The 12,414-nt window shown below is 34.4% G+C and overlaps 1 protein-coding gene across 11 annotated transcripts in view; it reads left to right on the forward strand.

Moving 5' to 3' along the window:
* The first annotated feature begins 398 nt into the window (after nucleotides 1-398).
* Nucleotides 399-12,414, forward strand: part of Mgat2 (alpha-1,6-mannosyl-glycoprotein 2-beta-N-acetylglucosaminyltransferase) — a 49,589-nt gene continuing 37,573 nt past the window's right edge. For 4 of the 11 annotated variants that reach the window (XM_085941131.1, XM_085941137.1, XM_085941130.1 and 1 more), the window contains exon 1: nucleotides 399-578. The gene's annotated coding sequence lies outside the window, so the exon portion shown is untranslated. Of the gene's footprint in view, nucleotides 1,241-3,062; nucleotides 3,103-3,370; nucleotides 3,398-12,414 lie in introns of all 11 variants that reach the window. The other 7 variants (XM_085941133.1, XM_085941140.1, XM_085941134.1 and 4 more) reach the window with 4 other exon arrangements.

Raw genomic sequence — 12,414 nt, forward strand, 5'->3', positions numbered from 1 at the left:
CTTTTACTCACACTTATTTCGAGATATTTTTTAATTATTATTTTGTTTATACTTAAATAAATAATTAAAGTACCTACGCATTTTATGTTTTATTGGAAGTCTGATGTCCTAATTTATTTTAAGTAATATAATACTATTATGTATGGTACGATAAAGGACGATGATAAAAAAATATAATGAAGGAATATATTATTGTATAAGTAGCTCACTAGACAATTTCAATATCTGAAGTAGCTCACGTTATCCCTATTGAGTTTGGAGACCACTGGTGTACACTGTATAGCATTATGTTCAAGTATCACCGGCGCCTTACCACTGATAAAATTATTTTTCTCCAACGATATTATTTCGCAACGCCGCATCATTTTCTATTATTGACAAACGAAACTGGCAAAACTGGTTTGACAGTTGCGCTGCCCCAATCTACGGGCCGCGCCGCATCCGTGTCATATTTTACCCGTTAATTAATTGACAAATTAACATACCGCGGCGGACGATATTCGACGCGAAAATGTAAAGCGTCACTTTTAATTAGTTAATTAAACTCCGGTCGACAGCAAAAACGACTGCCAACGAGAGTGCGTTCCAAATTTAAAATTTTATTCAATTTTTTCCTTACATGCGGGTGACAGTTTAAACGACTATCGATTGTTTTTTTTTCGCTTTAAAAACGGTAATGTGTCTATTTTCGCCGTTTTAATGGCGATAATAATGTAAATATAACTCAATTGCGGGACGTTTCGTTTAAAAATGGACGCGTTAATGTTTAAATTATGCAAATTCCGTGCGATATACTTGCATACATACCGTTTCCGTGTAGTGTTATATATTATTATCATGTATTTGTTTTTGTGAAGATTTCTCAGTGATGCAGTCATATAAAAGCACATAAAAATAAGTGAAGGCGACGTCATGTGATGTCGTTTTATCGATCTAAACATTCTAAACACAATAATATAATATACGAATTGTGTCGTTATAATAATATGCATATTCTAAATACGGACATCGAATGTCAAATCTATAAAATGTCATCATCGGCGATTGATTGAGTCAATTAAAAACGTCATGTGTCATTTAAACTCGGCTCGATACGGGGGAAATCAATTAAACATAATTCACAGACGCCTTGTAAATGAAAAATTATCTGTGCCCGTCAATTTAATACACCTACTGTCTGAAGAAAATATTAAATACAAATTTGCCTGTGCAATTTTAAATGAAAACATGACTTGTTTATGTAATGATTCATTGGTTATACACAAATTATTTTCGTTTAGTGCATGAACAGTCTCTTTTAACGACATTTTATTTTCATTGTAAACTATTTATTCAATTGCTCTTTTCGTCTTCCTGGTATTCTTTAATTTTTTTGTGGCCTCTGCAATTCGATGTGGATTTTGGTCGCTTCATAAAGAAATATAATATAAATATAACAGACTTTTTTTTATCAGAAATGGATGTTGCCACTTACTCAACTTATTAGGTCAAGGCTCTGGATCCAAACAACATATTATTGTGAATTTGCCAATCATGGGATTCGAAACTGAGTCCCACGATATGTTACACTCGATTCTTTAAAATATATGTTATTATTAATGGCTTTATAGCCCGGTGTGCCACCTTGAAAATTGCTCTACACCATCTCCTCCGTGGTTACATGTGTAAATTGTACGTAAAATATTTCACTGTGACACAGTTTGCCGTGAGCTTTCTTATCGGAAAGAGATGAGCGTATACTATACATTCACCAATTTTATTAGATTCAATATGAACATTAATTTAATTTTCATAGCTGATTTTGGCAAAATTTATGAATTCAATAATGAAAACCTAACCTAACCTAACAAATAATCCAGTATATCGGTTATTTTCAAAATTTGTTTGCTGCTGGCGGCTTCCTGTAAAGTGTAAACCGACAAGAACCGTATTTTATTTAGATATGAATTTTATGTCAGTAAGTACTATACGACCCAAAGAGGTTGGACGGTCTTTAATAATATACAGCCATATATTTCCAAAACAACATTTCACGGTGAAATGCATATGTATAAGTTTCCAGACACGCTCCCCTGTTGTGGAATATCAGTTGGAATCTATAGTCTGTAGGTCCTTTTCTACTGTGTTCAGTCACCGGAATTATGGTCTCTCAGGTTGTTATCGTCCCTTGTGACTCTTTGATGTTGACGTTAAGCATTTCGATGCTGATGTATCGTTCATTATTACTATGTATCCCATTGTTTGTCCCAAAATATTCATTGGCACGCTTTTTTTGACTGCAAACATACAAATTCTTCTCGACTGCAACATAACTGCCATAAATCAAACCAGCAGTGTTGCAAATCACTTCCGCAATCCGCATCAAGCTGATTTACTTGCGTTGCACCAACGCTGTGTGAGGCAGTACATTAAATTACATGTGTTTTGTGAATGCCAACATGATCTGGTTTATAATTTATACAATCAAACGTGTGTCAAAATTTGTTACCGAGTTTATGTCCTGCATTTTTGCTGTGCGTCACGGCATGATCTGAAGTGACACATGTAGACTGGCTAGTGACAGGGATACTTGGAGGCGTCGTCCGGTGTCCGTATGCTCCAACTGAGGGACGGACATGTTAAAGAAGAAGAAATGTTACTGATGAATTTGGGACTTGAGTTTCAATAATAAGGTCTATTTTTGAATTGAATCAGAAAAGAAAATATTAGTACTTGTGTATCACAAGGTTGTAATGTCATCTAGGTGTCCCTGGTACTCTTAATCCTTTCCATGCGGACGGTACACCAGTCGTACACTAATTAATTTGCCATTCGATATAATTAGCATGTTATTTAAATGCAGTAATTAAATAGTAATTAAATGCTCCGTGTCCAACGAGTTAAAGTGGACGAGAGGGGGCCGTGTGCTTTCTTTTTTCTTCCATAAAAATTGCATTGTGCTTCGCGTCGCTCAGAGATAAAGATGCATCGATCGGGCAGCGTTATTTCTGCACTTTCTAACAAATAACAAAATTTCACTACATTTTTAACCTTTTCTATGCCTCGCGATATTACAACGGCAGTATCTGACGGGCCGTAGATTTGTAAAGACACATGTTGAAGGTAAAGCGAATCTCTTACTACAATCGCTGTAATATAATTATAATTTGTGTCTGCATTTCATAATTATTAATTAATTATTAGATGTCACTGTGTTTATTTTTTTAGGTTGTGTAAATCAATCGAAAGTCGCTAGTAATTTGAGTTTCAAGTCGGGCGAGATAACTCGCGAAATTTGTATTTGCGGCTTGTCGATCACGGCCTCATAGAGTGAGATAATTCGCTGAAGGCATAGAACTGATTGAAACTACTAAAATTATTTTGTACTTAGGTGGCAACCTGATGTCTTCCTTTGTTCGTAAGTAGTAGGTAGTTAAATATTATGATAACAATGCTTGGTAGGTATAAAAACAGATGATTCTCAATTTTTTTTTATTTTGTTTGTCATGTCGAGTGAAAAAACATTTGAAGATTCGATAAAAATAAGCAGATGTTCGAAAAAATGTTTCTACTATTTATGAAGGTTGCAGGATGTTTTGTGCCTTTACAAAAAATGGAAATAAATAGTGGGTAATACGACTATGCATTCAGAAATAATTATTGTCGATACATGGAATTCCTTAAACTCTATCATGCAAATTATTTAGTAGTATGTATCTCTGTGAAGGCGGCGATGTTTTTGAAACCGTGGATTCATTTGTTTATCTAGGGTCACAAATACAAAGACAAGCAATGAAATAAATCACCGGATCACCCTCGCTAACAGGTGCTATTTTGGTCTGCAAAGGCTTCTGAAGAACGGAGCACTCTGAAGGTAAACCAAAACAACCTTATATAAAAATCTTCTGCGCCCAGTATTAATGATGGATGGATCCGAATGCTGGGCATAGGATGAGAGAAATACGGAGGATATCTTTTTTTTTGTGATTTTACCGAGGCTTTGACTGCGACTCGCTGTCATATCGCCTCTTCTCTTTTACAAAGGGAACTGCCGATCAGGTCCTCACTCCTATTTTGTTAAAGAACTTTACAATTTCGCCAAGCTCTTCCGTCTTATCCGCCGCCAGAGCACTTTTCAATTCGTTGACATTCTCATAGATATCCGCAATTCGCACCTGTACTCTGTGATGTTCATATTTAGGGCATTGTCTATATTTTATGTACAATGTCCTCTAAAACATCACATTCATCGCAGAGCTGTGAATTGCTTCTTCCCATGAGGACATCAGTATTAGCTTAAGCTTTCCTCTTCAAAGTAGACTACAAACCAGGGCACCAACCGTGGTGATGGTAGAATAGACTTACCTACTCCATTTCCTCTTTTCTAATGATGCCCTATGGTGAAAATCTATCCACATACTTTGGCACATTTTCTTTATAGCCTCATTCCAGTCCAGGCTTAGAGGATATATTTGAGACGAGAGTTTTCAGAAGAATCTTTGTGGCCGTTAAAGTAAGTGCTATTTGGAGATCAAGGTATACTGAGGAGCTGTACACATTTTACGGGGGCGAACAGATCACGTGGCATACGAAAATGCATCACATGTATCATAGAATGCCAGAGGATATATCAGCAAGGTGGGGTATGTATGCAACCCCTGAGGGCAAGAGACGACCAGGACAACCAAAATTGAGATGGCTGGATTGCGCCACGGGAGATTTAAGAATGCTCAGTCAAAGTAACTGGAGAGTGTCAGCGCTGGATCGTTCAGGATGGAGGATGTTTTTGAAGTAGGCCAAGACCCGCCAACGGTCGTAGTGCCATAAATGATAATGATCATCTCTGTATAGAAATATACCTGTTAATAGCCATTGGCTGTGTAGATTCGACATAAATCGTGCACACTAAACATTGTCAGACATAATTATTTGTTTTCATTGAACTATTTCTGCGGACGGTGCTAGTTAGTTTCTAAAATTCAATTAGATCCTACGTAAACCACGCCATAGTAGATAATAGTCAAAAATATTCATCCATCTATAAAATATCTCCAATTATGCCATTAAATCACATGATTTTAGATATTTTATAGATAATAGATAAGTAATGTAAGGCGTAATCAATTTGAACAAATTATCAGAGTTTTTCCATTTATTGGTCTTTCGCATAGCAACACCAAAACGCAACGCAAGTTTTGTTATTAATAAACCATTTCTTTTATTCAACGAATAATTCACAAGATTTGAGAATGAAACATTCTATATATTGAACATACATAATTTGAAAACATTAAGGGGGGACATGCTCGTCGAAGGTCAAAATTGAGTTTTTATTGTATTTTCAAACCATGATCCTGGACACTCCTTAAACGTTGTAGATAATCTATTTATATAATTTTGACGCCTTATTATCCTTTATAGTTATTTTAAACATTTGATGACTGCATAAAGTATTTTTGTTACATAAAATAGTATTCTTTTAAACCTCTCGCTCTAATGTTTTAGAATATAGTCATATTTCGGTACATAACTGTGCAGTGGTGTTAAGATTTTTTACATTTATTAATTTTTAAACGCATTTATAAAACCATTAGCATAATTTATTACGAGATAATTTTTGTAAAATATTCACGATAAAAAATTATATTGATAATCTCTGTGATCCCAAATTTGACAAGAATTAGGCATTTTATTATTCAAAAAATCGGCAAGATTAACACATTTCAAGATGATTCTAAAGATATTTATTATAAGCTATGTCTTTGACCATTCAAGTGTGATAAACATCTTATGAATAATGATTGCTTTATAATAATTATTGACCTAAGAATAAGGTAGTGTTTTTTTGAAATACGCCATTTCTTTTGTCATTCCCCAGTGGTTAAGCTACAACATACGGCCGTAGCCATAAATTGACAAACTATAATTGAAGTAGGGAGTAAAATGATATTGACGCGCGTGTTTGAACATGTACCGTTTAAAAAAAAATAAAAAAAAATTCGGTTAGGTACATGTTCAAACACGCGCGTTAACATAATTTTACTCCCTACTTTAATTATAGTTTGTCATTTTATGGCTACGGCCGTATGTTGTAGCTTAACCACTAGGGAATGACAAAAGAAATGGCGTATTTCAAAAAAACACTACCTTATTTTTAGGTCAATAATTATTATAAAGCAATCATTATTCATAAGATTTTTATCACACTTGAATGGTCAAAGACATAGCTTATAATAAGTATCTTTAGAATCATCTTCAAATGTGTTAATCTTGCCGATTTTTTGAATAATAAAATGCCTAATTCTTGACAAATTTGGGATCACAGAGATTATCAAAATAATTTTTTATCGTGAATATTTTACAAAAATTATCTCGTAATAAATTATACTAATGGTTTTATAAATGCGTTTAAAAATTAATAAATGTAAAAAATCTTAACACCACTGCACAGTTCTGTACCGAAATATGACTATATTCTAAAACATTAGAGCGAGAGGTTTAAAAGAATACTATTTTATGTAACAAAAATACTTCATGCAGTCATCAAATGTGTAAAATAACTATAAAGGATAATAAGGCTTCAAAATTATATAAATAGATTATCTACAACGTTTAAGGAGTGTCCAGGATCATGGTTTGAAAATACAATAAAAACTCAATTTTGACCTTCGACGAGCATGTCCCCCCTTAATTATTGATATCTAACGTGATTTAATATACAAACACTGATAGTCAACATTATTAACGCAACTTGATATGCATTTCGTGTAAGAACTACTAGTCAAAATCATCGTAAAGGATGCCCGTAGCTTGATTGGAAAGACACACTGACGTGAATCCATCGGTTACAGGTTCATGTCCCGTCAAGTGTCTTATTTTTTTCTAGTGGGTATATGCATGAGATCTTTTAAAATTATGTATGTTTGCGAACAGTGAACCGTGTGAACGCATGAGCCAATACAAATATTTAAGATTCTAATTGATTTGAGTATTGTACCATTTAAGTCTTTTTTTGCAAGCTGGGTTTCGCCTTCTTCAGGCACTATGTACACTCACCGATGGCAAATATACACTGACAATGAATACAGTTAATTCTTGTTTATATAGCAATTTAATACAGTAAAATCATCTAAAAACCTTATTACCTATGTAAAGGTTCAGGTATAATGGAATAGTATAAAACTCAAATCAATTAGAATTTAAATCCAAATTCCATCAACGATCGACAGTATTCATTTTCTAAATATTTAGTAACACTCAATTAGACATGGCACCAGTCTTTGGAAATAAAAACTAGAATTGAGATCGCAAGGAGTGCCTTTCTCAAAATGAGACATCCGCTTAGCAATCAAGACCGTAGCGCTCGTCCAGCGTAGGCGGGTTCGGCGGAGTGTTGAGGGGCGCGCGCTACTCCGTATAACCTTGTGTGAAAATGTTTGTAGACAATGTCTTTTTTTGGTTATACGTTTAAACGGTTACACATTTGAGTTGCGCGAGTCGCTCAACGCTCCGCCGAACGCCCCTACGCTGGACGGGGCCTTAACCTAGGTATGAGACTGCATATGGTTCGTTGTTAGGTTCTTTCAATTTTTTTTTATGTAGTATGGAGGTATGGACGCTAAACCTATAGACATCACGGAGAGTTGTGGCTTTCGAGGTGTGGATGTCGATACCGGGTGATAAATGTTGAAGATCTCAATCGAATGATAAAGGACCGAGAAGTTCTGCGTAGTGTCAAGACCAGAAAACTATTCGGCATTTCTCAACTTATCATCGATAATCATCAACATTTTGACGCCGCATTGTGGCTTAAGAACCTCCGTGATCGGTATGAATGCAGTTTCACCAAACTATTCCGGGTAGCAAATGATAAGGCGAAGATCGCCTCAATGGCACAATAAGATTTCGCTATATATAGGATGCACCCAATAATCACGTTGTATCCATTTACGTATGTGTAACACTAGGATGCTCAGGGCAGCAGACTCAGTGACGTCCATTTTATACTAACCAAGAAATCTGTCATAGTCTAAAGACTCCATTAGATGCGTTAAGTGCTATAAACTATTGAGCTTAAGCGTCGGCCCATAGAGTCATGCGTCCCAGGTTCGAATCCTGGGTTTGGCAAGTACACATATTGTTTTTCAATTTGTGCATGAGTCAGAGTATGGACCTAATAGGTTGAGCAAGTGGCTGACATCCATTTCTCGTAAAAACAAAATATTTTAATACAAACCTACACCCTGTGGAGGCCCATATGATCTTATTAGGATCGGACATGGTCGGAAAAAAAAACGGTTTTGTCTCAATTTTTTTTACAACAAAGACATGTTCAACTAAAGAATGTCTCGACTCGAAAATGAAGAGTTTGTAGTATTTTTGAGCGCTAAAGCTTGATGTTTGTTGTCATTATCCGCGAGTAGCACAGTGTCGTCGGCATAACGAAGATTATATTTATCCTTCTACCATCAATCTTTACACCTCTGGATGTCGTCTCTTAGTAAAGATTTAAAAGTAGAATGCGTCCCTGTTATAAGTGTCCCACTTTGACCTTAGCCGCCTGATCCGGTACAAATTATCCATTTGTCTTTTCCGCCCAATCAAATTCTTGTTAATATAGTGTAAATAGCAGTGGTGACGATTCCATACTAGGCGATTATTTGAAGCCTACCTTCTTAAGGGGGGACATGCTCGTCGAATGTCAAAATTGAGTTTTTATTGTATTTTCAAACCATGATCCTGGACACTCCTTAAACGTTGTAGATAATCTGTTTATATAATATTAAAGCAATATTATCCTTTATAGTTATTTTAAACATTTGATGACTGCATAAAGTATTTTTGTTACATAAAATAGTATTCTTTTAAACCTCTCGCTTTAATGTTTTAGAATATAGTCATATTTCGGTACATAACTGTGCAGTGGTGTTAAGATTTTTTACATTTATTAATTTTTAAAAGCATTTATAAAACCATTAGTATAATTTATTACGAGATAATTTTTGTAAAATATTCACGATAAAAAATTATATTGATAATCTCTGTGATCCCAAATTTGACATGAATTAGGCATTTTATTATTCAAAAAATCGGCAAGATTAACACATTTGAAGATAATTCTAAAGATATTTATTATAAGCTATGTTTTTTACCATTCAAGTGTGATAAACATCTTATGAATAATGATTGCTTTATAATAATTATTGACCTAAGAATAAGGTAGTGTTTTTTTGAAATACGCCATTTCTTTTGTCATTCCCCAGTGGTTAAGCTACAACATACGGCCGTAGCCATAAATTGACAAACTATAATTGAAGTAGGAAGTAAAATGATATTGACGCGCGTGTTTGAACATGTACCGTTTAAAAAAAAATTCGGTTAGGTACATATTCAAACACGCGCGTTAACATAATTTTACTTCTTACTTTAATTATAGTTTGTCAATTTATGGCTACGGCCGTATGTTGTAGCTTAACCACTGGGGAATGCCAAAAGAAATGGCGTATTTCAAAAAAACACTACCTTATTCTTAGGTCAATAATTATTATAAAACAATCATTATTCGTAAGATGTTTATCACAATTGAATGGTCAAAGACATAGCTTATAATAAATATCTTTAGAATTATCTTCAAATGTGTTAATCTTGCCGATTTTTTGAATAATAAAATGCCTAATTCTTGTCAAATTTGGGATCACAGAGATTATCAATATAATTTTTTATCGTGAATATTTTACAAAAATTATCTCGTAATAAATTATACTAATGGTTTTATAAATGCGTTTAAAAATTAATAAATGTAAAAAATCTTAACACCACTGCACAGTTATGTACCGAAATATGACTATATTCTGAAACATTAGAGCGAGAGGTTTAAAAGAATACTATTTTATGTAATAAAAATACTTTATGCAGTCATCAAATGTTTAAAATAACTATAAAGGATAATAAGGCTTCAAAATTATATAAATAGATTATCTATAACGTTTAAGGAGTGTCCAGGATCATGGTTTGAAAATACAATAAAAACTCAATTTCGACCTACGACGAGCACGTGGGCCGTTAAGAAAAATATTTTTTAATTACATATTGACTTATTTATATAATCACTTGATTATATATTCTATAAAATAATTTATTTTGCCAACGAGAGGTGTAGGAATGTATTACACAGATAATTACAAAACAATCTGCAAAGGTTTTAAAAAAAAATACCACAGCGCCATCTGTCTTGACGTAATAAAGATCGGATTATGTTTCATATAATTCTCAATTTTTTTCATATGGACTTTACGTCACGTAGCCCCGCCCAGTCTATGGAATTGTATGAGCTAAGGTAAGCTCCGATCGCAGAGCCTAAAACTAAATAATTATTAATTAGATAATTTAAAAAAATAATTTCTATGGTGTTTAATCGAATATTAATAAATATAGACTGTTTTTAAAAATAAAAAGAACTTTTATCTAATGATTTTTGATGTGTATAAATGTTTTGAAAAAATACATATTTAATTTAAACTGATCGCTTAATTTTTATGTCGTCAGTGAGTTTTTGAAGTTTCATTAAATTAGTATGTCGTTGTCATTAGTAGTATCTTCTTATTTCTCGTAAGTATACCTGACAAGTGTCTTCTTTTTATCAGATTTCCACAGCCTACCTCTTTCCAAAAGTCACCCTTCGCCACTGGTAAATAGAAGCCGGATAATTGTATGTATAAAAACCCACATGTACAATTTATTGTATACTTCTATATCACTAAATATGCCCCACTAAGCTAACCCGTTTTTATAACTCGAAATAGATAAGACATAAATATGTTGGCACTGTTATGTTTTTTCCATGATATACTTTGATAAAAAATAAGCAGTAATTGTATTATCTCTTATCGCCTTAACGGTGGTCGTGTCTCACCTATCAATTGTATTTTATTATACTTTATGTAACATACCTTGGCACATTATTACGTTTCCGTTTGCAATTTTGCTTAATGACTGCGCTATCGTACGGCCTTTTGTGAAACCGCAGCCGAATCTGTTGTTAAAGAAAATGGCATTCGGAAGTTGAGGAATGAGTTGTACACACCTTTTATGGGTGCGTAAAGACATAGATTGTCAGAGCCGTAGCATGTTCGAACCATCTCACTTTCGGCCGATCAGGTCTTCTCTTACCTTCAGAGAATGCGTGTATAGCCCGCTTTGCTGGTATCTCTTCCAGCATTTTATGCATTCAGCCGATCCAGCGCAGTCTTCATATGCTGCGTGATCTTTGATAGCATGATTATCTCATATCCGTGATGTCGGTTAGTAATTAAAGTAATACCTACTTTGATTTAAAATACAAAAGCCGATCGCTAATACTAGCTCAATTTGGAAAGCGCTTCAGTGAGTATTAAGAGCCATTAGTTAAAATTTGTCGCAATTAAGTATGGCGCCTTTAGCATAGTAGTCTATGTGCATGGCCGCGAAACCCGAGAGATGCAGGTTCGATTCCTGCGGGGTGTTATAGTTTCTCAGAAGTGTTTTCAAAATTATGTATGTTAGAAAACTAGATATATAGGGGTGAGAGAAAACGACACAATATTGTTGATACAAGTCAATGAAAGCAATCGTAACAATAATTTCGGCCCCAAGTCCTATCGAAGATTTTACCTTTATCTCATCCTGTTTACTGAGTGTCCTGCATTCTGATCCGCACGCCAAGTATCTGTTTCTTTGAGAGGGTCCCGTTCTCTAGAAGCCTATGGAGACCACAATGACACTTGTTGATCGGCAATTTATTTTGTCGCTACCATTATTTGTATACGTGACGACAGTGGCGAAGGGTGGAGGTAGGCTGTTAAGATCCGACATAAATAGTCCACATTAAACTTTGTCAGTTAAACTTATTTGTTTTCATTGAACTACGACTACAATGTGTGTTTGTTAGTTTATAAAATTCAATTATACCTTGCCTAATCCAAGCCATAGTAGACAATAGTCAAAAAAATCTATATAATATCTAAAATTATGCCATTAAACCATACATAATTTTAGATATTTTATAGATGGAAGAATATTTTTTATCGATTACGGTTTGGCGAAGGGAGGGCTTAATGAATTTAAAAAAACTAACGGACACATCTGTAATAAATATGTATTCTTAATTCAATGAATAAAAATAAGTATGACTAAAAAAGTGTGTAATATTTTTGTCAGATCGCCCGTAGCATACCTACTGTTTGGTTTGTAGGCAGGGTTTGATTGAATTTTAAAAACTGACCAACGCCGTCTGCAAATTGTATTCTTAGTTCAATGAAAACAAGTAAGTGAGACTGACAAAGTTTGGTGTGCACTATGGCCGCGTGGCTTAAGGGCCGGTCTATAGTGTCGAGGGTCCCAGGTTCGAATCCTGGGTCTGGCAAGTACACAAATTGTTTTTCAATTTGTGTATGAGTC

Source organism: Rhyacophila brunnea, unplaced genomic scaffold (genome assembly GCF_057557595.1).
Source record: "Rhyacophila brunnea isolate RB1 unplaced genomic scaffold, BYU_Rbru_1.0 scaffold_13, whole genome shotgun sequence".
Classification (NCBI taxonomy): Eukaryota; Metazoa; Arthropoda; class Insecta; order Trichoptera; family Rhyacophilidae; genus Rhyacophila; species Rhyacophila brunnea.